A 27,226-nucleotide genomic window follows, 5' to 3' on the forward strand; every position below is an offset into this window, starting at 1 on the left:
AAACCACTTCTTCCAAGCTGGGAATAAATTCCTTACGTGACAAAAACCTCCGAGTCATACTACCACATTTCTATACTTAGTTTTCTCTCTCTAAAAATGTGTGAATTGCCAAAACCAATCAGTTTTTCTGTATATTCTGCTACCATTTCCAGAAGGTAGCAGCTAATTCCTGTACTGCGCAGGTCAGTGCCAAGGCACCGACACCAAGATCACACAGGAAAGCTGGTACAATCTTTTAACCATGGCTATAATAGCATAGTTAATTTATGTGCCACACAGCACTCAGACAATTCAGCTTGATCTCCAGTGTTTAGTCCAACAGCTTTTAAATATATTATTATATACTGCTTTCTTCTAATGCCTAGGATGGCTAATACTAAAAATACTAATCAATGCTTCATGAAAACAATTGCCTGTAGATCTGGCTTGCTCAAGAACAGAAATGTTACCATTTCAATTTGTAATTCTAATTTTTTTTTAAATAAATGTAAATTTGATGGACTGAGCATATGTAAACAAGCTTGCTTTCCCTTTGTTATTCTTAGACTCTTCAGACATAACTGCTCCTTCCTCTGTGGACACTCCGTGAGACACTTGACCTGATTTTCTGCAGCACTGAGCATTCACAACTGTGACTGAGATCACCAGGGGCTACGGGCACTCTGTCACTCACAAGGCAAATAATTATGGGCTGATTGCACAAGACTAAGAGTTAAGGCACTGAGTTCTAATGTTAGTCCAGTATTCGGATGATTAAGGTCTAAATTAACAACTTGCTCCTTCCCATCTCTCCATTAGGATAACATCAGCTATCTACCAGCCTCATGCCTACCTGCTCTGAACATAAAATACACAAAGGGAAAAGGGCTCTACAAAGTTACTTCTACTGTCCTCAAGCTGTGAGAATGAATAGATGGACCCCTGAAGCCTTCTGCTTCTCTGCAATCCTATTTCCAAAACTTAGAGGAGTCTTGAGAAGATAAACTCAATGGTCTTTTTAAGATGATGCAAGAGCATTGAGAATCATTAAAAAAAGCCCATGGAACAAATTTTAAGTTGAGAGAGATTTTGCTTATTGTAGAAACTGCGGAGTCATCCTCCAAACAGAAGACTGAGCAATCAATAAAAACTTCCTAAAGACTGAAGAATGAAAGGGACAGCATAAGTGTGAGTTATCAAAACAATTAAAGTTATCAAGGTAATTAAATGCTTCCCCCAAAAAGGACCATCCTGCTTAGCTGATGCTCACTCAGCTCACTGAAATGACCTAAAGCTTTTTGAGGTTTTGTACAGTTCATTTTAGTGGACCAAGCCAGTGTTCCAGGAGGCTCCAACACACCTGTGCACAGGACAGCAACAGGAGAGTACAGCTGGACACAGAGCAGACTGAAGGAGGATGACTTCTTTTCCCATGTGTAAAACTGCTGCAAAGGCAATGGAGAGGGAGAATAAAGAGTCTTTCCCAGTGAGAACACACAAGCAATGGGTTTTATTGCAGCAAGGAAAATTCAGGTGAGACACATACAAATCAGGTAAGGACTAGTGAAGCTCTCCAACAGTTTGCTCAATCAAATGTGGATTACCCACCACTGAATACTTTTGCTTTTCCCAAGTAGATGGGTCATGTTTGTCAGGTACAACAGGCAAAGTCTGTGGTGCAAGCTTATTCCAAGGAGATTGAAACAGCTGGGAAAAACCAGACAAGGCTTTTGGGACACAGCCTGCTTTGGGTCTGAAAACATGGCACAACCAGAACTGTGCCTGCTGGAGGGGAAAGGCTGGGGACTAGGCCAACTCTCCATACCCTTCCTTACCCCCATCTCTTCTAATATTTCTGGGACTTTTACCCTCAATCAAACCCATGTGTGACAATAATTAAAACTAAATCCAGTGATTGAATTCACACTCAAGCACTGTAGTAAGTGCTCATTCCTAGAAAATAATCTACATCTAGAGGAATCCCTGGCAGAGCCAGGCATGTAGAGGGCTGCAGAGGCTTTGGATATTCATCTCTGTGCAGCACAAAGCACAGCAGGCCAGGAGCTCACACTGTCTGCAGGCACACCAGAAGCACTGTTAATAGATTTTTATGCTACCTCAGAAAAGTGTTTACTCATCTGTAATTTTTCTCAGCAGTGGACATCTGGTGTTCCATTATTCATTGCATCTGGAAAATTGCCAACAATAAAACCAATTTTCACAAAAAGGAAGCAAAGCCTGACATGCAGAATGCTGGAATAAAGGAAAAAACTCTCAGAATGGTTCAAGTTTTTGTTCTCTTTGTCTTTTCTTTTCTCCTCATATGGGGGACTCTGAGGAGAAAAGCCAAAAGGAACTGCAGAACATTTTTTCCAGATTATAAAAGAAAACATGCATTTTGAAGTCACATATAAATTAAAAACTCTGGGAAATGACTGATTCTGGTACTCATTTGAACTTATGGGGGAAGTGCACGAAGGTCAGATGAAAATAAGGTCACTAAAATACTAACTCAGCTGCTAACAGAAGGGATATTTAATGTTTCATATAGAGACTTGCATGTATCAAATAGAAGAAAATGCAGGATGACTCTAACGTGTAATATTCCCCCAATTTGCTGATAGGTAAATACTTTAATACTCTCCTCAAAAGAACACAAAGGCATAATGGCTCTTCAGAGGAAGGAGGCGGAACTGAGGACTTTGTTAAAGCATTCCCACCTCTGAGAACTGATCCTTCAGGAAGCCACATCTCGGACTCTGAGCTTGCAGGAGCAGCTCCATCACTTCATTTGTTGCCAGACCTGTCAAGATCCACAGCCTTGCAAAGATATCCCGATCTAAGTCCCTCAAACAGCAAAGATTTCTGGGCATTACCTCAGAGTGACTGAGGCACTGAAAGCCTCTCTTCAGTATCCACATCTCCTCCAGAGATAAGCCTCACAAAGTTTTAGACTAAGAGTCTTTCAATGCTATCAGTTCAGGAACTGGAAGATCCCGGAGTACCAGTTTTTCCAAGTCCAGGGAATTCAGCAATGCTCCAATGACAAAACCCCATGGATTCCTGTACTAGAGCCTGTCTAACAACAGCTTGGAGGCTCAGCTTAACCCTCAGCCTGATGCAGCTAATTGGCATCTGTTCCACTACAGCTCCTTATTCACTCAAATATCATCTTTTTGTGTACATGAGGGCATGTGGATATTTTTAAATTATTAAATACTTCATGTTTCGAGCTCCTCAGAAGTGATGTTGCATTGAAAAAGGGGATTAGTAAATATCCAATAAGCATTTTATAAGGAGCATAATGCTATCTCTCTGCAGTGAAGCAGACTAAATACCCTTGCTTTTAGTAACCATTTTTACTAGCATGAAGAGGACAGGGGTTCCACTGATGCTTTTCATTAAAGCAGGAATAAATTTCAACAAGAAATATAAGAAAGTTGTTTTTCTTCCATTGTTAATTATTTTTAGCCCAAGTAACTCTGTAAATGCTTTTTAAAAAATCCCATTTGCTTTAGCATAAAAGAGACTTCTCCGAAGAGGTTGTGGTAGCACAGACTTTTTGACTCTTGATTCTTGACATTCTGTGGGGCTATTGACAGAACATATGGATGTACAATGGAGAGGGAGTAATTTCCATATCCTTCCCATACCCACTAGGCCAGAGAACCTAAATTATAAACACCTGAAAAGCTCCTAAAAAAGAGTTTGTGAAAACTGAACAAGAGCCAAACAAAGGAGTAGAGGTAGACCACAAAAGATTAAGCTATCAATAAAAGGTCATTATAGATACAGATATAAAAATTACAGAATCAAACTCAACTTCCCAACCCCAACAACTTATTGATAAAATTCAACCTGATATCAAACCAGACACCCTCCACCTACATCTTGTGCCACAACAATCCCTCTTCTGAACCAATCCACAACTTGCAGCCTTGCAGGGAAATCCCACCATGTCCCAGACACCAAAGAAAAAGCTGTGAGTAATACCAAACCTTGACAATCAGCAAAACAAGCAGGCAACTCTGTCTTGGTTCTTCTTCATTAAAATTTGCTTCAAATTCTCCTCCCAGTAAATCAATCAACACTATTCTCTTCTACCAGGAACTTTTTTATGCGTTCCCCAAGACCAAGAGGCTGTGCAGGTCCTTAATCCAAGGAGACCAGATGGAAAAAAACCCCATCAGAACACATTAGAGTATTCCCCTCTTCAGCACTCAGTGAGCTGGTTACAAGACAAACTACACTGCATCTATAACCTACACAATTTAAATCATCCCTCCATCAAACCATCAAACATCATCACACACACTGAGCTTCCCATTGACCACATTTCACCTCAAGAACTTGTAAGAACAATAACTCCAGAGTCCACATGCTGCTAAATAGCTCCAATCCATCCTAACCAGACACTGCAAGCCTCCAGTACTGTACAACCAAGCCTCCCTTTCTTCTGAAACATCCAGATGACATGTATTTTTCCTCTGAAAACTCATACACCTTCAAAGCCATCCAAGGTGTGACACCAAACAAACACCTCTATCAGACTGTTCCCAAAGCCTGCAATGAGACTGGTTTCCTGTCCACCAGGCCAACACAGGTTCCTGTCAGGAAGCCAACAAGGTGAAACTCAAACACACCATACAGCAGAGGCAGTGCCCCAGGAGCCTGGGCGTGTGCAGTGAGCACTCAGCACCTGCACTGAGCCAAGAGAACCTTCCCAAAGACTCCCTCACACAAAAACCTACCAACGCCTCACCAACAGGACATCCTCTGTTAGTACACAGGGCACAGCTTTTCACCTGCAGCAGCTATACAGTCAAATCCTTCACTGCAAAAGCATACATTACAAACTTTCTTCTCATCTGTCTTAAAACAATCCGACCACCACAACAAAGTCATGAGGAAAACCACATTTTTTCGCTGGACACACACAACCATGCTGGAGCTAGAAATAAAAAGCCTTGCAAGGATGTTTCCCAGGTGACCTCATACTGCAATCAAAATTCAAACCTAAATCCACAGGCTAACACAATTCCCCAAAGCCCCATGGCTTCCCCTAAACTACACAGGTGAACAGCAACAGGACGAGCAGCAAACAAGGAAATGATGATTTGCCAGCAGAACACTTCCCAGAACAAAACCATTCCACTCCTTAAGTTCTCACTCCTGATCCAAAACACTTAGGAAGGCGCACAGCTGGAAAATAAAGATTTACAATCATTTTAAATAATTGACTCATAAGGGAAACTGGCTTTATCCCATGTTAGTTTCCTCCATCCCTATAACTTATCTCTCTGCCCCACAGGCAATGCCTCCCCACACCTCAGCAGAGCTCACAACAATTAATTGCTTTCTACATGTACTGAGCTTGAGGATCGTGGTTTTATTTCAGTCTAAAGCAGTGTGATCCAGGAGCCTGCCTAGTTTTTTACAGCAATGTCAACTGACCTAAAAAATACATTACCTGTACCTACAAGCCTTTCCTGATTGAGACTGAGACATAAGGGGAAAAAAAGAACCCAAGGACTCAAGAAATAAAATATAAGCTAAAATAGGGATGGCTACCCACCAGCATTTCCTAATGACCTCCCCAACACAGAAATCACAAGAAATCAATGAAACAATAAGAAGTAGGAACTAAGTTATTATCAAGTAGTATGTACAACTGGCAACAGTTCTACAATAGTCCAAAAAGCAAATATCAAAAGGGAAAATACAAATTAGCACCTGGGAAAAAGATTTATTTTAGCTCAGTAAATAATCCTGAAGAAAAGCTTTAATCATTCAGAAATTAATTTTGGTTAGTCAAAAACCCTAGGAAGACCAGGTAAGGGGTGAAACTGCTTGCTCTTTGCTATTTAAAAATGTCTTGTGCAGCACAATAAACCCATTAAAAGGGAAACTTTCTCAAGGAAAAAATGTTTGAAAAAACCCTCAATATCTCTTCCATTGCTTTTTTATTTTTCCAGGTACAGGAATGATGAGTGTACAGATGGAAGACAATTATCACACTGTGTGGAACCAGTTGAGAGACCAGTTCCAAACTGGACAAACTGACAAACCAAACAAGCGTTATCAGAAATACAAGGAGGCGAGGCAAGAGCACAGAAACCAGCACATGACCTGGACAAGAAGCTGATTCAGTTTCCTTTCTTAAGGACTTCACATCCAACCAGGCTGTTTGCCCTCCATCTCCTGACAATTTCTGGCCATGCTGCCAAATACCAACAGGCCTGACAGAAGGACAGGTACCTCAAAAGGGGATTTTTGAACGGAGGCACTGGCTGAGCCTAGTGCTCTGGCACGGGCGGAGGTGGGGGCCAGGATCTACAGAGCTGCTTTTGTCCTGCTATCAGACACAGATTTGTCCTGTTATCAGACACAGTTTTGTCCTTCTATCAGACACACAGTTTTGTCCTGCTATCAGACACAGATTTGTCCTGTTATCAGACACAGTTTTGTCCTTCTATCAGACACACAGTTTTGTCCTGCTATCAGACACAGTTTTGTCCTGTTCATCAGACAGATTTCTCCTGCTATCAGACACACAGATTTCTCCTGCTATCAGACACACAGCTCGGAGCCCACGTGCCCTGCCCAGCCCAGGGAAGGTGCTGAGGTGATGCTGTAACAGAGGTGTAGAGCACAAGGACACAGGTGAACTGTGGATTTACCGCAGTGCAGCACAGAGCAGGATCACCAAAACGTGCTTTGCTAACTCCACTGGGCACACAACAGCTGATTTCCCACCTTCTTCCTCACTGCCCTTTGAGTGTTTTCCCTCCTGACTCAATAGAAATACTTTACCTTGAAGGCATAGTGACAGCTCAAACTTCAAAGTCATCACTAATTTACGTGGATACTCTAAACTGCAAACACTGATGATTTCTTTTATAACTCTTGCATTGCTTACAGAAATACAGGAACACCTTTTTTTATTTCTGAAGAGTTACTTAAACAAGCAGATGACAAAATCAGAATTAGTGTGACAGTGTCTGAGCGAGCATCATTCATTTTTGTGCTCCCAACTTTAAAGCCTAGCCAAAAATACTTTCTCCCAGTAACACTGACAGCAGTCCTTCCCCCTAGACAAGGAAGAATTTTTTGATCTGGGAAATATTTACTAAAACAATTCATTGGACTAATGCAGCAGTTTTCAGCCTAATGAAATAGCTTAGCTAAAGCTTAGCCACTTAAAAAGAGACAGAAGAATGGATCTTGCCTCCCTTGGAAAGGCTGCCATCAGATGAAGGCTGCTCCATGATGTTGGTAATGAAGCTATCAACAGTTCCAGCATGAACTGCCAGAGTGCTTTATTTTTCTAAAAATACCCAAACAGAGAAGAAACCCTGTGGTACTGGAAAACTGGAACATGGGCTTTGCCCGCAACCTAAAGCCATTACCCTCCCGTGGGAAATAAATAAGGCACCAAACCTCTTTCCCACCTGATCCCCAAAGATAGCTGACCTTGACTGTGAATTGAGGAAAGAATCCAAGCATTAATCACCAGAAGAAATGCAGAGTAGCTAGAGTGAGCTGCCTCACAGGTAGCAGGCTAACAGACTAAATCAAGAGCCACACCAACATCTCCAAGGGACCCAAGAACAGAAACAATGTGGGATCCTGAGGCTGTCCTGATACAACCAAAACTTGTTTAGAAATGTGCTGGAGGTTCAGAGGCATCTGCCTGGTTTGTGTCTGTGCAAGGTCAAAGCTCCATTCAGGATGGAGTGGTGAAGTTAAGGTCAGTGTTCAGAGCACAGTCTTCAACATCTGGAACTTAAGAACTGCTACTCACAGAATTCTCTGCTAAGCTACAGTGATGGTCTCCAACAGCACCAACCTTCTGCTTACACACACACAGAGCCTTACTAATCTCTTCCCTGGGAATGACAGACTAAGAAAAAAATTAAAATTAACAGGTGAGAAAAGAAAACCTCGTGCCTAGAAGAGAAGAGAATCATCTTCTACCATCACAGTTCTCTCAGCACTGCTGGTAAGACTGAGTGAAACTTAACAGAAGCTCCGGAAAAGAGAAGCTCTCTCCAGTGAGGGGGGAAATTCCAGCAGCTGATCTGCACAAGAGGATATTTCCCCCGTAAGACTCCTTGGCCTTTGTTTTTGCAGAGAACAGACCACACAGCTTTAAACACTGAAGAATTTGCAAATACTTTCTTTAGCCCTTCGGAAAGACAAGGCAGAGGATTTTCAGTATCTTACACAGTTACATAAAATGAAAATACACCCAGTAACTGATATTTGAAACTGTCAGGCTGTAAGAACAAGAGTGAGAATATTTTGAAGCATTTCCTTAAAGCAGATTCTCAACTCCCATGAGATTCTCAAGAGCAAATTCTAGCTAAAAATTGTAACCCCAGGAGTTAACTAAGGGAACATTTCCTCTAGGAACAATCCTTACAGAAAATACAAGGAAGACACAAGTTTTCATTTTTCTTGTACCTGGTCCTACCTCCATTTCCCTACAAATTATTCAAATAAATGTAAACATTAATCTATAAGCACTGCCTTCACCCTTGAGGCAAAGTTAGAGCAAGCTTTTCCAGAGCACATAGTCTACACAAGTATATTTAATAAAGCATTCAGCAAGCATTTGAATACTTCAAAAGTACCAAGGAAGTTTTTTTCCAGGCGTTACATCAACACTTAGCACTTCCACAAATCAAGTTCTCAAAACACAGACAACATGACTACATATCAAGAGAATAATAATAAAAAAACCAACAACAAACCAACATGGAATAGGTATTTTCTTTTTCAATAGGGTTTTGGGATGAGGTTTCATACAATGGTTCAACCAATCTGATGGGTTGTGTTGTCTAAAATGCAGTCCCTGCTCTTTCCTCCTGCTCCTAACCAACGTTCCTACTCCTTTTTTTCTACAGCAGCTTGGATACTCCCAACAAACCAGTGAATGGAGACACAGGGGACACTGGAAAAGAAGGGAGCAAGCAGATCCAGTCCTCCTGCCCTCCCTACCACGATCCCTCCTCCCTGCTCCCATCCAGGGGCACAGCAATTCTACCATATTGATTCAATTGCAAATGCAGCACAGCTTCTTCATGGCTTTTGCAGAACAAAAGAGGCAACACAAAACAAAGTCCACATTAAATACCCCACACTATAACTTGAGAAAAATCTATTAGATTAAAGTATCACAGAACACTTCCTACACGTGACATGTGATATTTTCATTTATCACAATCTAGAATGTGCTCCCCTAAGTCATTCATTTTCTACTATCTTAATAGAAATTCAAGACTCAAAATAATGGCCTATCTATAGGTTGATCACTTCACAAGAGATATATGAATGCTCTCTAATAAGAGCAGAAAAAATTAAAAAATAAAGAAAAACCCAGGAGACACTATTAGAGAACTATTTCAGAGAAAAATAAAAATGCTAAGAATTTGGGATAGAGTCCTCTGCACAGCACTCTTAACTAAGTTTCAGAGCAAAACCAAAAGCAGAGTCAGTGGGAAGTAACATCTGAATGAATATCTGGGAATGCCAGTCACCACCATCCATGTGCACTGCCCTGAACATCAGGCACCGTGGCTCTGCCCTCCTATGGCTGTACTGGCACGTGGCTTTCTGCCCATTTGTACAGTCCAGGAAATTGTTTAGCAATTTTAAGAACTCTTGTCCAGTTGTTTGTATTTGGATCAGCTCCCTGAACTGGCTCATCCCTCGTTTGCATGAGCATAGGACCAGGACTAGGGAGAGACGAGAACAACCAGGGGAGAACAGGACCAGGAGATCTAAATTGCTACAGAAATGCATTGTACCTTGCTGAAAGATCTTACAAATGAGGGAAACCTCCCCAATTTCTCAAAATTCCAGTGTATACTACAGATGGACTTCAAAAATAGGTGTTAATGCTCAATAAATACAACACATGACTTTTGGATCAACTGAGTATGGATTCCTTTCCTAAGCAAACTCTAAAGATGTCGATGAAAAAGCAGAGTCAGATTAAGGCCATTTGGAGGTTTTTTAATAATCTTTGCATAAATAGAAAGAAAGCATCTAATTACAGCAGATGATAGCCAGTTCCTTGCCAATATATGCAATACCCTAAGTAAGCATTTTCTCTGCAAAATTCTCTTATGCTGTTTTGAGGGGAGAGGACAGGGAGGGGGGAAGGGCTACCTTCTTTCTGACTCTCCCATTTCTCATTTTTCTATCGGTATTAGTCTGCATTAACAGCCAAATCATACACACACACTCACACAACACTGCCAGTGACCTACTAGAAAGTTGCTATAGCAACGACTGCTTTCAGAAATACACGTTGTGCATTTTAAGTGCCATCATAGTGTAACTCATCTGTCAATTAATAACCATGGCTCACAGGAACACACCACATACTCCAAAAAAAAAATTAACAAATAAACACAGAGGCTTTTTGTCCACAAAAGGAAGTACTGGGAAACCCAGTGCAGGCTTAGACTCACTACCAATGGAAAAAAAAAAAAACAAATGACACATATCTAGCACCAAGATGTAACTCTCATATTCCTGTTTAAGTGCACAAAATTCATGAAGTATGAAAAAACTTTGCTTTGGTCTTAAAGGGGGAAATCACTCGTAAATATCGTTAAGTGTCTAATTTAAGCAAATACAGCTTAGTTGTAAAATCATCTATAGGAACATACAGAAAACAATTTAGGTTTCTGTTCATGTTTTGGGTGAAATCTCTAATAAGAAACAATGGATTTTAAAATATGTTGAGTAAACAAAAAAATGAGTATCCACTGTCAGCCTCAGTAGACCTAATGAAATCCTGTGGTCATGTTATTTCTAATTAGCCATCAGACTAAGCCTGTGCCACTGTCCCTTTCTCTGGATGCAGGTGTCCACCTGGTTTTGGTGATTAGATACAAAGCATAAACACAGGAAAGAACTAAACATCTAAAATGACAATTAGTTATTCTCAGAGAGAAAAACGTCAAGAAAATTCAACTAGCACAATTAGAAACTTGAGAGTACTCCAGTACTACCCACAGCAGCTCTTGTTTCCTCTCACAGCCCTGCCTTACACCAGCAGGTGATTTTCAGTCAAGTGCATGTCCTAAGTTCCAGTTCTTTGCCCATCTCAGCTATGGCACACGTGCTGTCCATGGACTGTCCCTCTGACCACTGGAAGCTCACTGCACTGCTAATTGCACAATATTCTCTGTACAGAACATAAAGGCTGATCCATGAGCTTTGCAGAAACCCTGGATCACCAAGGGCTGTCTGCGACAATGACACGGTGAGAGAGCCTGCAGAGCTTCTGAGTTCCAATGTGACCTTGAAAAGTGTTTCAATTTCCTTTCTCACATCCTCTACATCCAGCTCAAATCATTCTCTCACATGACAAAGACAAAAACCGCTTTCCTGTTATATTTTCTTGTTTGAGATAAACATCAAGCTCTCACAGCAGCCAGCGTTTGACAATATACTGGTATTGATGGCAGCTGAAATGCTTCTGGAAAACACTCTGGGTATCAGAAAATAAAGTAAGATAATATCGTGCTGGTTTCAGCTGGGGTAGAGTTAATTTCCTTCACAGGGGCTGGTGCGGGGCTGTGTTAGGTTTCGTGCTGAACACAGGTTGATAATAGCAAGATGGTTCTGTTCTTGCTGAGCTCACACAGAACCAAGGCCTTTCCTGCCCCTCCTATGGCAACACCAGGGAGGGGCTGGGGGTGCCTGGGAGGTTGGGAGGAGACACAGGTGACCCAAACCAACCCAAGGGATATTCCAGACCTCATGACATCACACACAGTACATAAAGTCATGGGGAAGAGGGAGGAAGGGGGGACATTTCGAGTGATGGCATTTGTCTTCCCATGGTTACCTGTACTGGAGCCCTGCTCTCCTGGAGGTGCTGAACACCTGCCTGCCTGTGGGAAAGCTGAAGGAATTCCTTGGCTTCCTTTGCTTGTGTGTGCAGCTTTTGCTTTCCCTGTTAAACTGTCCTTCTCTCAACCCACAAGTCGTCCAGCTTTTACCCTTCTGTTTCTCTCTCCGATCCTGCTGGTGGGGGAACAAGCAAGTGGCTGGATGGGGTTAAACCAGGACAGAAATCCTGCCCAAACTTCTGCATGACCTCAGTGAGCAGCTCAGTCTGAGTGAGCTCCACCAAGAACCTCAGCCTGGCTATGTGTGTGCAACAATTCCCATAGGGACTTTCCACTTGCCCTGGACTTCGCATGGAGGATTTTCTAAAAACTGAATCACAACCAATCCTTTTAGCTTGGATAACAAAGACCACCTTTGAAAGTCTGATTCTTATACATGTATAAAATATATTGTGTGAGAGAGCTGTGGGATACACACCTCCCCAAGGCAACGAGGCCCAGAGCCAGGGGTACAGGGGCAGTTCTGTCGCACTGCATCTGGCTGACAGCTCACAGGAGCAAAGCAGGCAGAGGCACAACCAACCAGTGTTTCATTTCTAGTTAATGGAACACTCTGAAAAGTCTCTGAACAGCAAGAAAAGCACTGCCTCAAAATCTCCTTTTTCACATGAAGATGGAAGAACTTTTTTCCTCTGACCTGTGGACAGCTGGCAGTAGTCATGAGGCAGAGAGCTAGTTAAAAAATATTGTTTAAATATGACAGTCCAGTTTCCCTTAATCTTTCCAGTGAGATACCAACAGACACTGCTCTCCAGGTTTTAGAACAGGACCCTTAAAGTGTAATTAACTTTTTTTTTTTTTTTAAAATCCAGAATTTGGGTGATTGCAGTTTCATGAATCAAACTTTTAAATAATTGAGAAAGGCAAGATACCCTAATCTTCCAAGTTATTTAAAAAGTGGTGCCATTTTCTGGCTCATTTTTTTTAAACACATCTACAATAATAAAAACACCATGTGGGGCAGAAGAACACATGTAAAGACCTGTACTTCTACTGAGGCCAAAAGCCCAGTCACAAGACAAATGCATGTGTGTAGCCATACCCCCCAGAACACTCCCAACATCCAGACCTTCGCAACTGCTTGTATTTACACACATCAGATTTTGCATCAGTATTGTCTTTTTAAGTGATACGTTTCATTCCCTAATATTATATGTATATATGTGGGGGTCTTTCTTACTCAAAAACATAGTTACATCCCACCCCAACAAACCCCTCTGGGAATAAACAATGTAGGTCAGCTTTCACTACCAGCTAAATTCAGTACTACAGTTGCTCTCATGTCTTTCCAAATCTACCTCTCCCCTCTGGACCTTTCCCTTTATTCAGGACAAAATCCCTACTTGTCTTGACATCCACCTTGGTATCTCGAGGCACCAGGTGAAGCTCACAGAGCTGTGGCTCCTCAGCAGTCGCAATGCCATGGCCATGCCCACCTCTCCATCCACACAACCAGGCTGTGCTGGAACCAGCTTTCCTGCTTCTCCTTTGCATTTTCAAGAGGCTGGTTTCTCCCACAGCCCCAGTGTGAGAACCCTGATCATGCGGAATGTGACTCAAGCAGTTTCCTCTCCTCCTCCTTCCATGACTGCGGCTCAAGGACTGCGGATTCAGCCAGAGCTGGGACACCTCCCTGTCAGGGATCACCTTCCCTCTCTGCTTCTTTTCCTTCACTGACCCAAATGAAAGTCCCATCCTGTCCTGTCCCAACCATCCCTTGCTCTTGAGTCTGTGCCCCCCTTTACATTCCTGTCACCAAGGTCGAGTGTACCAGCAAACCCGCTCTACATACTTCTCTACTTGGGGCTCAGACACTTGATATCTTTTCCCAGACCTCCTCTTCTAAGAAACATTTTCAGTTGAAAAATAAAACATTCACAATTTTAGAATACAGTCCTCTGAAAAGTGCTGCAGACTATGTTGGCAAGAGCACAAAGTGTGGCAAACAAGGGCAGAAGGGTGGAGGGAAGCTGGATATGCCTTCCAGCAGCAGCCCACGGTGAGTTCTGAGTTCACTGTTTAACTGTGTTCTTACCTTCCTCCCAGAACACCCCCCCACAAATAACTTGCTGACTACCAAACCTTTAGATCCAGCATTTCTGGGGTTCTGATCTCAAAGATGCACCTTTTACATTTTATCCTGTACACTGCTGCTGTCTCACTGTTAGGAGGAGATACAGCCCTGGCCTTCACATAAACAACGTTTTACAAAATCCCACTGTCCTTTTCTGCATAATTTGCCATTGTAATTAAACACTGGAACTCTGACACTTATCATTGAAAATTCATGTGGTCTTTTGGCTCCCACTTTTTCTTCAGATGGAAGTCAAAAGGCCACAATAATGCCAGCTTTGCTACCAGGATCCCATGAACATAATAATTTCTTACTAAATTAATACATTAGCACTAACATGAAAAATTGATGGTTTAAATGAATCATACCTGGCTTTTTTCCAATAATCTGCTTGTCATTAAGGTAATTTCCACATTTTAATTCTTCAAGACGCTTCTAATAAGGCTGTAGGACTCACCAGGATTTCCTTTTATTTAAAGGCTGGGTTTCCCTTCTGTTTTTAAACTGTCTAGGGTCATATTTATTAGGTAACTAGAAATAATTTCCCATTTGCCATCAGCACTGCATAAAACTCAGTTTGCACTGAAGGGTCAGATTTGAAGGTGTCAAATTTAAGCTGAAACCTCAAACGAGCTGAATTTTTCCCCAGTAAATGGATCATTGCTCCCAACTAGCTGTCAAATTTCAAAATGTAATTAATACAAACAAACTGCTTTTTAGAAGTAAAATACTAATCCATAACAATTTATACAATATGCATAAAGTAGAATAAAACCATATTCCCTCTTATGATCAATGTGCATTCCCGTTCTGCATCTGGGCTGCCCGAGGGTGAGAGGCTGAGTGCACAAAGCTCTCTGCCCTCCCCAACCAGAGAAACAAGGAGTGCAAAAGCAGCCAACAGTGGAACTACCTCCTCACCCAGAGAGCATCTCACCTAACAGTGATTGCTACACAGACTTCTCTCTGTCAATGCAGTAAATGGATTATGTGGCTTTGGAAGAGTCAGGCACAATCCCACTTTAAAAATAATGAATTTGCAAGAACACATCACGAGCCATCAAGCGAGGTCCTAAATCTGATCAGCTGCTTTGTGGGGACTTCTGAGAAGGTACAACACATTTTTCTGTCCCTCCTGCTGCCTTTCCTGGGAATGTAATTGCTCCAGTTTAAACTGTGATAAAGATTTTTCTTCCAGAACCAGAACATTATTTCCATTTTCAGGAACCACAGAAATCAGAAGTCTTTGCTACCATGCTGATACACTGATAAAAGCTCTCTTTGTAGGGTTTGGCCAGCTGAGACTGCTGCACACTTACTCTTTCCTTCTGTTTGTCATTTCCAGCAGTTCCACAAGCTGTGGAAACAATGAAGCTTGGTTCTCCATGGATTACGGTTCTGTAACTCTATGTGAATTTTCTAACAACAATTTAAATCCTACTCTTGCTTTTATTTATAAGAGTGTGTAGAAGAGGGATGGGAAAGAGATGTTAAGAGAGTAACTTTGGCCAGTTGTCTACCTTCACAAAAACTGCAGGAATTTCTCTTTTGGATACCTCCCACCCCCTCCAAATTTAATTGGAATTAGTGGTTGTGCTCTTAAGAGACATGCAGCAACTCAATCCTTCTAACGCATTTAAATAACATGTTATGTTGAACCATAAAAAATCTGAACCCTATTCAAAAGACCAAAAATCAGCAATATTAAAGTACCCCAATCTTGTTTCCCTTGTCCCCTCCTCTGTCCCACTGTCCTGGCAGTGACAGGAGTGACACAAACACTTGCAAAGCCACACTGCCTTAGAGAACCAAACTGAAAACCACGAAGCTGCGAAAGGTGACATCAAACTGCCCATATAGATATAAATCATCAAGAACAAGAAAAGCCAAGACGTTCTCCAGAAAACAGCTGTTAAAATTCTTGGGTTTCTATCCAAGCAGCACGTATTTGCCAAAAATCTTTAAGCTTCTTTTCTACCTTAAAAGCATTTGGAATAAACACAATTAAATGTGTACTGCAGAACTGTTTTAAAGGATTGATTTCTCTGTTTCCAAATTAATACACATTCCTTACTTCAAAGGTTTGTTTCAAAAATCTTCCAGAATTCAGCAGTTAAAAAACTCTTAATCCCAGAGCTTTAGTAGCAAAAGATTTAATGCTCAGCATTTTGCCCTTCTGAGTTGATGGTCTTTTTACTTATTTATTTTTTAGTGAGGGAAAGAAAGGCTCAAGAATTAGGGAATGGAGGTGATACAAGCAAAAAAGCTTAGACTGATACATGGCCTCTAAGAAACCATAACATAAGCTCAGAGAAGAGGAAGCTGTTAATGCTTTCTCTGATAATATGAAAAGCAGTAGTATGAACAGGCAACATCAGTGAATGCAGAGGGTTTAATAAATTATGATAAGGGTTTAGGATGAGAGGCAGCTTCCTGGTCCAGGTCAAGTTGATTTTGTCTGCTGAATGAACTAACAGCATGATCACTTCCAGAGAATAATTCAAACTCATTAATACTGACATCCTCTCTAAATCTGAGTTGAACCCGAGAAATTATTAAGTACTGTATTGATCAGGGTCTTGCTAAGAGAAGTGCTGAAGAGCACATAATAGCAGTGCTCAAAAAGAGTGCTCTCAGAGCCCTGCCACTGTTTTGTGGAGAATTCAGTCCAGTGGTCAAGGTAATATCCATCCACCTGAACAGCTAGATGTAACAAGAACAAGCACTTTCTGATTTGAGGAAAAGCCAACTAAAAGCTTAATTTTTCAGAAATACTTCCCAAGGAAAATGCAGTGAGTGTAAAACTTAGAGCAAAAGAGCAAATGAAAACGTTTCCAGAATTATTTGTTCAGTGACACACAAGATAATAATTCTCCTATTTTGGGTTTCAAAAAGAGTGACTGGACATGCTCAAACACCATTTAGGGGAGGTACAGAGGCTAGAACAGCTAGAATTCAACACAAATCCTCCTGCACTGGTATTCCTAGAGAAAGGCAATGATGTTCATTAGGAGTCAATGATGCTGGTACTAATCAAAGATCACTCATCAATAAACACAGGTATCAATGAACAAAGATTACGCATCAATAAACACAGTTTAAAAGCGAGCTGTGCGTGTCCCCCTGTCCCAAAGGATTTAGCCAGAACCTTCGAACCTGCCATGGCCCAAACTATGAATGGCAAAAGCATGTGCTAAAGAAACACCAGCAAAATTTTAGCAGAAAGGGGCACATCTTGGTAAGAAGGAAAAAATCCTGATTATCCCCAGTGGAAAGCAGTTAGAAAAGAAGCTGGTGGCAAACTGAAAGGCCCCGTTGTATTGACTTAATCTTACTCAGTCTAACTGAATAACATACTTAATCCAACTCAGTGTCACTGATGAACCATTACCTGTCTGGAAGGGGAGAGGGTGGATGGCTCAAGAACACAGGTAACATAAACCTCTTTTGGAAAAATGCCTTTCCAGGTGACAACTCAATATTCAGATAATCCATTAAGCCTCTGCTGAGCTTCTGAAGAAATTGTTGAGACTTTGCAACTTCTTGCCAAAGAGCTTTCTCCCCTTTCCCAGGAGCTTCTTGGCTACTGCAGGTAGCCAGAGGCCTGTAGGGTTGATGAGGAGTTCACCTGGATTTTCTCTGACTGCTCCATGAGGAGGTTCCAGCACCAAAAGGGTCATCCAGAGCCAGCTGAAAGCAGAGCTTTCCTCCATTTCTTCAGGGAGCTGCCATTCTCCCAGCAGCTGTAGCCCAGCAAGGTCAGATTGAGAACAGGGTGCCAAAAATACTTCGCCAGCTAAAAATGAGGAAGCTGCTTGATTAGGCATACAAGTATAGCTTTTATTTCAACTGTGATCTCAGGAGCTCTAAAATAGAAAAATCCCAGAAAATACAGAGTAGACAAAAAATTCACAACCTAGCCTCTAATCCCCTATCAACTGAAGTATAAAATTTGATAAGCATGCAAAGGACTACCTTCTCCAATTTTAGTAAAGACATGGGAATATCTCAAATTATACTATGTATGAGATGAGGATAGTCTAGCTCCATATTTCTTAGTTATTCAACTAAACAGTAAGAGACAAGAATTTAAAAGCCGATTTTTCTTTCTACACTTTCCCTTGTGAGCTGCATGAGGATTTTTCTTTGCTCAACTTTAGTAAATTTTATATATTAAAATAGCATCCTTAATTACTGCTTAGAGCTTCTATAAACTTTCAATGTTCAAATTTTAATGCAGCCATTTTAATAGCCATAATTAGCTCGTTCAGATCTTTAATGCTAAATACTATAAATTACTGAGTACTCTAACACTTCAGTTTTCTAATACTAAGACAGCTTTTTAATATTACAGATATGACAGGCTCTCCCATTTAAAGTGGTTGAGCTCACCTTCCTACTTCATTACACAGCTCATGTTCAATACACTCCAAATTGCCAGTGGATCTTTTCATCATTAATTACATATTTCAAGTCCAACACTAATTGATTTCCAGCCCATGACCAGCAGAAAAGAGCAATCCCACCTCTTATTCTTTACCTCAGCCTGGCCTGTTCTGCTGTGATTACCATGTTCTCCTGTCTCTGTCACACTTTGCTTCCTAAATAATGGGTTTCAAGCAGGAGACGCTGCTTTAGAGTGCATTTGTAAAATCTATGGCAAAACACGTTATCAGCCTATCCCAGGCCCCAGGCACTTGGGAAGCAGCACGTCCCTGCAGGATTGCTAACTGGCCTTCCCACACCTGGCTGGAAGAGGGAACACGAGACAAGTGGGAGCTCCAAAAGCTGTGCAAGTCTAGTGAGATTCCCAGCACTGATTTTTACATTTCTGTATCAAAAATGCTCTGGTCTTAATACTGCCAAGGAGAGAAAAGGGAACCGACTACCTTTTTAAACTAATGCTTTTAGGCTTATTCCTCTTTTGCAGGAGCGCTGGGAATTACTTGTGCATTTCCTATGGAAGGCACCTGTCTTACCTGCAGGCTGAAACTTGGACTTCACCGTGCACTTAGAGCCAGCATTCAGCATCCTAAAATACACATGCTGAAAATCACACATGCTTCCTAAGTACAGAAAGTCCTGAATATAGAACTCCCAGAGAATTCACAGGTAATTCCCAATCACTACCTGGAGCAAAAACCACCCCTGAATGTGTTTGAGGAGTTTATGCCTGTGGGTTTTTTCCTCTTATATTCTTCAATTAAAAAAAAAAAGTGAAGCCAAATCCTGTCCACAACTTCTTATTTCTGTAGATACCATTCAAAACCAGAACTGTAAGAAGGATGTGACCTTGCAGACAGAGCACCCTGAGCAGATGTGAGACAACACAGAGCCTGAACATCACATCTAATAGAACCTGTGGGGACTGCACTTTTAAAGACCAGCCCGTTTCCATGCCAGCCCTCTGAACCTACAGCACCAGTGAAACCCAGCCCGGAGCACTCCCAAACCTTGAACCTTTCTTTGCAGTCAGAATTCAGGGAACTCTTAACATTTCCATGTTTTATTCATTTTATATACTGTACAGATATTATAAAGAATATTGTGTTTATTCACATATTAACTGCACTCAACGCAGCCGTCTTGCAGTTCCAGACACACTGGGCAGATTAACAGAATGCAAAATAAGACAGCTATTAGTTTCAGCAAAATTTCCCACACTGAAGCTAAAAACATCTCTCCAGAATTCCTAGGGCAATGCTGTGAAAATTTTGTCTTTTAAGCTATGAAAAGTTTCATGAGCTCCTTACCAATAGGTACAAAAGCCTCTTCCACAAGTTTTCAATTACTCCTCAAAGGAGGGGGCACTGGTACTTGAACACAGTGAGCAGAGATGGAACAGCTAATGTTTCTGTAACAGGAATGTCCGTGTGCTCTTTGCAGACAGAAGATATTTCTCTGACATGAAAACACAATTTGGCAGCCATATTTGAAAAAAGGTTGTAGTTTAGAGTAGCTGCTGAGCTTACTAAAACACCAGAAGAATGATCTGGGAGAATGAGTTATGAGATTAATTGCCAAAGGAAAAAAAAGAAAACATAATGAGGTTTTAGCTCACTAGAAAAATGGTACCCAGAATACATTTCAAAGTATCATTTTTAACAGGAGAGGTTTTACAATTCTTTTTATTATTTAAAAATGAATATTTAAAAGGATATTTATTATTGCTTGTTCTCTACCGTACAGTTTAATTTCTAATCTGCTTGCAAACTCCCAGACTGATGAAGACTTGGATCAAATTAAACCCCATTACAGGGAAATGAAGAGAAAACAATTAGCACAGTCATTAAATACTGACTTGCAAACATAAGACAGTTTCCTTAAGTCAACAAACAATTGACATTACTAGAGCAAGGTAAGACTGAAATGAACATTTTAAAGTCAGTCACCCATTTTCTGAGCAGAGCCCCCAAGTTACAGGGGAAAATTAATCCTTAAGGTCTAAAAGTTCCTAAGCAAAGATGATTTCAGGGACAAACCACTGTCAGGTAGCTGGTGAGATAGATTCCTGACACCACATCCAGTTCTTGGCTGTGAGAAGCAAGAAATTCTGCCTTGAGTTGTTATTCCCCATATTTAGTCTTTTAGCTTCCCCTTCCCACTGGCTGTTGTTTTGCTCTGTTGTAGTGTTTCTTTTTCTTAAATTTCTTACTTTAGTTTCAGATAAGAAAGAGTTACAAGTTTGTGATAAAACAACACAAACTTTTTCTTGTTTTAACACTAAACTGTCAAGTCTGTTAACAAAGAACTTATATACAGCCACTGAGAAAAGGAAGGGCAAGAAAACAGTTTTGGAGCTTGATCAAGGAAAGGATTCTTCAAAATATTGCAGTCTACAGAGAACAGAGCAGAAGAGAAACTGGCAGAATTGTGCACTACAAGGATGAAACCAGAGAGAAAGATATCCTAAGACTGACTGGATTTTGATTAAAACATTTAAAGCTCAAGCACCTCATACACATGCAGTGCCAAACTCTCAAGAGATCCGACAGCAATTGACTTTTCTTTTCCTTGGATATTTGAGGGCTATTAGAAGGGAAAGTAAGAGATTGACAACAAGGCTCTTCCTAGTCTATTAAAAAGGGAGATGTATTGGTAAGATAAGTGATGTAATCATGGAGATGAGTTTCCCTGGGAGGTACACGGGAAGAATAAAGTGCTGATGGCCTCCCAGCTGCAATGATAGGGAAGAAAGCCATATTCTCAGAGAACTAGCCAGTTTCCTTGAGCAGTCACTCATTTCCTGCTGTACTCTGTGCTGCCCCACTCACCAAAATGCCCAACTACACAACAAAGCGTGCTCCATCAGGCTGGGAGCCACAGAAGTACAGAACCAAATCACCAACTGCATCTCCAGCCCACCCCTCAGTAGCCCAATTCCCAACCATCCCACCACAGAGCCTCTCTAACCCGCAGAGGCAGATCCCTGTCTCCCAGCAGAGCAGCACCAGCGCCAGGGAGCTGCAGCTGCACAGGGAGGGCACGGGGCACCAAAGGAAGGCTGTCCACTCACTGTCCCCTGCGCTGTTATGCTACTCAAGGTCCCGTTCATCTCTGACAAACCAGCTACTAAAAGCTGTCAAATTCCCTGAGGGTGCTCCCAGAACACCTGTACAAGCACAGCGGCTGCTGCTGAGCTGGCACAGGCAGGTGGCACCGTGGCTGCTAAGGGACACTCACAACAGCCCCGGTTTATCCCAGACCTGCGTGGAGCACTTGCCCCCTCCCCGAGGCACGGCCTGGAACAATCTCCAGCCCTGCCAGGCACACGACCTTGTGCTCCAAGCAGGAGCCAAACTGCTCCGAGAGGAAGCAGCGACAAGGGTGGAGGGGAGAGAGGCTTATCAGTCAAAAGGAGACACTTGGGGGTGACAGGAGGGCAGCAAAGGTGAGAGCCCTGACTGCCACCTAAAAAACAAGAGGTGGGAAAGCACCGAGGACAAAAAAGCAACTAAAAAAAAAAGGTTAGGTATGTTTATCAATATAAAGCTCCTAAGTGAACAAAATCCAGTAAAGCCTAGAAAGTACAATCTAGTTCCATTTATTTACTTATAAATTAATCAACTTTAAATTTTCATCCCACCTCTACCAATGTAGTCCCATGACAAATTAGCTTGTAAAACACAGCAAAAGGCAGTTTCAAAATAAGCAAACAAGAAGTGAAATCCAAGTTTTAAATAATCATGCACTTAAAACAGCAGAGCAGCAAAGCAGATCTGTCTGGAGTTATTCCCTGAAGATTATAAACTGATAGGGAACAAATGCTTTGATAAGAAGAATCCAGGATCCAAACAGACAATAAATAAATGTTGCTAATGATGTCATAACTAGAAGACTGGTTTCAAGGCTCAAAACATCTCTGCTTGGTACAAAAATGTACCAACTGTTTGGAAGAAACAAAAGCTCCAAATGCTGTCCATGCTGGAAGACAGCTGCTTCCTAGGAAAATTTTAGGGCAAGTCTGTGAAACACACATATTACACTCACATTAAATGCATCCCTTTTTCACTTTTTTAGCATCTTTTAATTTTCTTTCCCAGTTTTTTCTCTTACAGCTGCTATTATACCACAAAAAAACAAATCCTCTTTCCGTATTGTCGAAGTCATCATGAAGACTTGTACCATTTTATAATAACAAAAAAGCAGCATTTGAAATCAAAGGATGTGGAGAAACCGATGTTCCATGTATGCTTTCAACAGCTTGATGCTGAACAAACAAGGCAGCCTCTTTCTTCAGTGCTCTTCATGAATATTGAAGACTGCAGCTAATCAAATGACAGCACAGACAACTGCATCAGGCAGCTGCATCAGCCAGCAGCGTCATCACGCTCCTCGCCAGCAGCAAGGGGAGAGCCTGGGCTCTTGTCTGATGCCATCCCAGCCAAGGACCCAGTGTTTGTGCTGTAGCCTGTGCTAGCCACAAAGGGCAAGCTGCCCCTGTCGTGGGCCAGTACCCGTTTGTTTCACCAGTGAAAATCCCTTCCCATGCGGGTTCCATCCCTCCCTTTGTGACAAGGGTGACCGTGCCTCTCGGTGACGGAAATCCAGAGTGACTCCAGATACCCAAGCACAGGCTAAGGCAGATTCTCACCCCCTGGGATGGCCTGCAAAGCCTTCCTTGAATGACAAACAAAAGGATGAGGGAAGAGCAAGGGACTCTTGTGAAGAGCTCATCACAATAAATAAATAAATGAAGAACAATCCACCTTGCACTACTAAATCATCAGCATCAGAGCAGAGTGCCCAGTTTGGGGGCCCAGGCTTCAGGATATGAACTGACAGGAGTGAGTCTACAAAGCAGTAAGCTGAGTCAGAGGACAAGAAAACCAGAGGTAGGAGGAAACAGTGAGAAACTCAAAGACACAGTTTGTGTTAGAACTCAAGGAGAAAAAAAAAAGAACAGCTTATGGACATTCAGGTACACCAGAAATAGCTCACTATGACAAAATAAACCCCAAAAGTTAACTGCAAAATGTGTCAGTTAAACATTGGAAACAAACCAGTCAGTAAGAATATACAGCACTGGAATAAGCTGCTTAGGAAATGCAGTGAAATTTCCAGCAATTAAGAGATTAGACAAGCGGCTGTCAAGAATATTGTAAACTGTCTCACTCCAAAACAAAGGGATTAACTCAAGCTCTCTCTCCATTGTTTTTTTTGTTCTGTATTCTTCCAGGAACAAAGAAAGCCCAGGAAGAGTGACAAAAGTAAGAGTAAATAAATAACCATCCTAGTACAAGTCCATTGTTCCAGTAAAACACAAGACTGGACAGAGGTCTACAATTTTAATATCCCTTAATGGCTGTAAAAGCAAGATGAGTTTGGACTTAAGAGTTGTGTCCCTAGAGATTCCAGCAATGTACAAAACAAATCAGTGAAAAAAATTCAAATAAAAGAATTAAAGAAAAACACACTCCAATACCAGTTCTTTCATTAAATAAAACCCCAACAGTAAAGTCTTTCTAGCATCTATTCTCACAACACAGCACATCTCAGTTGGAGGATGGAGACGTGTAAGTGATAAATGCTTTGCAATTTTTCAAAAATGAACTACTGCTCTTAAAGGAAAATAATTACAGGACTAAATAATAGAATACTTCTACTTGAAAGCCAGGAGTAGAAGACTGCAGAGCAGATATTATATGAAACTATTAACCACTGCAACACTTTGGGTAGTGGTCCTCAAGAAATCATACTGCAAGATTAAATCTCTGCTGCTAATACAGGAAAATTCTTATCAGCTGCAGGGTAAGGAAAAAATATTGCAAGGAAAAGAACGTGATGGGGGCAGGGTGGTGTCAATTTTTCTCATCATGTATGATCAGGACATTTAAAACTAAGGGGGAAAATGGTATTAGAGCCACTGAGTGGTGAGAGCATGAACACTCACATGACAAAGTGACCAAAGAGCCCCAAAGAGAGGAATCTTCCACCTGGGATCGCAGCCAAACGGAGACATTCTGTACGTGCACCCTTCTGTGCACCCTCAGACTGAGCACCAACAGCTCTGATCTCAACACCATCAGTCAGCTCTCAGCCACGTTAGGGGCACATGACTTTGCTCCTTTAGCTCATATTCCACGGTGACATTCTCAACTGCCCAAGCACACGAAGTTGTTATATCCTGCTGAGTTTACTGATCTTCCCATCCGGTGTCTGTTCAAGCTCTTCTGGGAGATTTCATCCAAAATAAATGTTCTCTCCTAAACAAAGTTAGGAAAAACATTTGTTCCTTATCTGAGCCCTCAGTAAATTGCCTGCTTTGGAGGAAACAAGGATACAGCACAAAAGACACCCGACTGACAAGATCCAGCTTTTGGCAACTTCATGGCAAGAGACCAATAAATCAAAGCCTGGTTTCCAAACCTGGGGAGTTATGCCTCACACAGCCTGGTGTTCAGGAATGGCTTCTGTTCACAAGTAGCAGACTGATGCCTGTCAAACTCCTGTCCTTCCCACAGAGCTGGAAGGATGCAGTGAAGGTTGCTGTCCGTGTGGCACACACAACCTGCTCGCTCCTATGCACAACCACAAAATCTGCAAGAAAGAGATCTCCAAGTCCAACCAAGCTACTACCACTTACTATTTTGCAGACAATTATAAAATGGCCACGATATGTGGAATTTTTTTTAACAACTAAGTAACAACGATCTCATTGAAGCCAGAGGCCTTTACCCTAAAGCATGAAAACTAAGCAGGAATTTCCCACTTAAATCCTTAGAAAAAAATAAATGCTTATTTACCACACCTAAAAGAAAAAAAAAATCCTTAATCTCATATTCAAAAATCAATTTGAATAAGTTTTGTTGGAACACCACAAACATAACCAATCTGCAGCTAAAAACTTAACACAGGAATTTCCAGTCCAGACAGTTGGTTTGTCAGAGGCATGTGTTATTTGGAACAAGATGGGAGTAACTGCCTAACAATACCCATCTCAACCACAGGCGTGCTCATCTGAGCCATCTATAACAATGCAAAAACCAATGTTCCCCTTGAGGATTAAAAAGAATCCCCAGCAACCAAGTCCCAAACTGCCTGAGCTTACAGCTGAGGAAAAATAATACAAATGAGGCTGCCCTGCGTGTTAAATTTTTGTTCTTTGTTGGCTATTAATAGGCAAGTGTGGTGAATGTAAGATGATATTCAGATCATTTCTAGCCTTCCACCAGCATGTTCTTCCCTTCCTTCCCTACAGCTTTTTGTCTTCCCAACTGAGGCCCCATTTCAGGGAGCTCTGACAGCGATGTCAGATGCAGGAGCCGCAGGAAGGGCAGGACGGTTCCTACACTGCTTCGAGACACTCGTGCTGCTCTTGGGTCTTCCCTCAAAGAACCTGGCATGCCACCAACACCAGCAATAGCTAGACCAGAAATTAAAAAGGACACCTCTTTCTTACATATGTATATAAAACAAGCTACTTGAGGAGCTGCAGGAGCTGCAGTTACTTTGCACAACACCACTTTCTCTACCAGCTGCCCCCATCATGTGCCGGGAACAGCCTGTTCCCCTCACCCCTGACACCTCGTTTGGTGCAAAGAGAGCTCACCATGAACTTATTTCTTCTGGAGAGCTGCAAGTCACTGGTTTTGTACATTCCCATGCTCTTTAATTACGTAATTGTTCCATGACAGCTTAGTTCCACAAGCTCTTCCCTGCGTCAGGCTCACATCGGCCAGTACCAGCAAACCTGCACACAGGCTCGAGATTGGCAGGACAAATATCTCCAGTGGCACTCTGTGACACTTCACAGTGGTGCTACTTGTCATTTACCAGGCCTGTGGGTGAAGAGATCAGAATTGGGGAACTACAAATCAGAGCTGACTGTCCCACATGCTGAATGCTTTTTGTGACCACTGCCACACAAAGTCATTATCTTTTGACATCGGCCTGAATACAAGCACGAGTTACAAAGAGGAACAACACGTGGCCTTCAGGACAGAGGCAGACACAATAGCTCAACTCTGGATGTGGGTGTTATCAAAGCATTACTTTAGGTCAAGGAAGTTGTTTGAGGGACAGACAACAAAGGAGCTGACTGCCAAAAATTTATGGGCAAGGAAGATGTGAAAGGTTATTCTCAGCTGTGTACTTCACAATAAAACCCCATCAGTGACATACCCTGCCAACAGCTCAGAATTTACGGCAGAAAATGCTGATGGTACCTCCTGGCATTTCACAGGGGATCCAAGTCCTGCACGAATGCTATGGACGATGCTGATGAATGACACAGTCTTGCAAAAGGCCTGGCAATCCTCACTGGCAGAGATTGCCAAGAAAATATTCTGGAAGTTTAGAAAAGGGTAACATTCAAGTCTTAGCAGTTTTGTAAAAACACATTTGCCTAGGGGAAACGAAATGTCCAGGAAATAATGGCAGCTGCAAGTGACAACTCCTCCCTCCACCCCTCAAACGTGACACTCCGCTTCCCTTGATTGTCATCCCTCAGCCTTCTCTCTTAGCCCTTGTCTTTCCTTCTCAGCTTCCTACCAGGACACCAACAGCTCTGAATCAACAACCAGCAATGAGAAATCAGAAAAGTAAGGCATACCAATGGAAAAGGCTTGTCCTCCCAGCTGTAATGGCTCTGGCATTCACAAACATTTGCCCCCAAGACAAGGAACTCCCGATTGATACCCACATCAGGCAATAGGATTTACATAAGCCCCCACACCAGTGCTTTCTGTCCCTGATGCTGGTGCTTTATAGTTCCACCAACATGAACTCGAGTGTGTAA

General features: G+C 41.9%; 1 protein-coding gene across 5 annotated transcripts in view; it reads right to left on the bottom strand.

The window, feature by feature from the left end:
* Positions 1-27,226, bottom strand: part of STAG1 (stromal antigen 1) — a 177,267-nt gene that overhangs the window by 142,930 nt on the left and 7,111 nt on the right. The window contains exon 1 of one of the 5 annotated variants that reach the window (XM_032120065.1): positions 24,380-26,765. The exons of 2 other annotated variants lie outside the window; for them this stretch is intronic. The gene's annotated coding sequence lies outside the window, so the exon portion shown is untranslated. Of the gene's footprint in view, positions 1-1,339; positions 6,371-24,379; positions 26,766-27,226 lie in introns of those variants that run through there. 2 more of the 5 variants (XM_032120066.1, XM_032120070.1) reach the window with 2 other exon arrangements.

Source organism: Corvus moneduloides, chromosome 10 (genome assembly GCF_009650955.1).
Source record: "Corvus moneduloides isolate bCorMon1 chromosome 10, bCorMon1.pri, whole genome shotgun sequence".
Taxonomy (NCBI): Eukaryota; Metazoa; Chordata; class Aves; order Passeriformes; family Corvidae; genus Corvus; species Corvus moneduloides.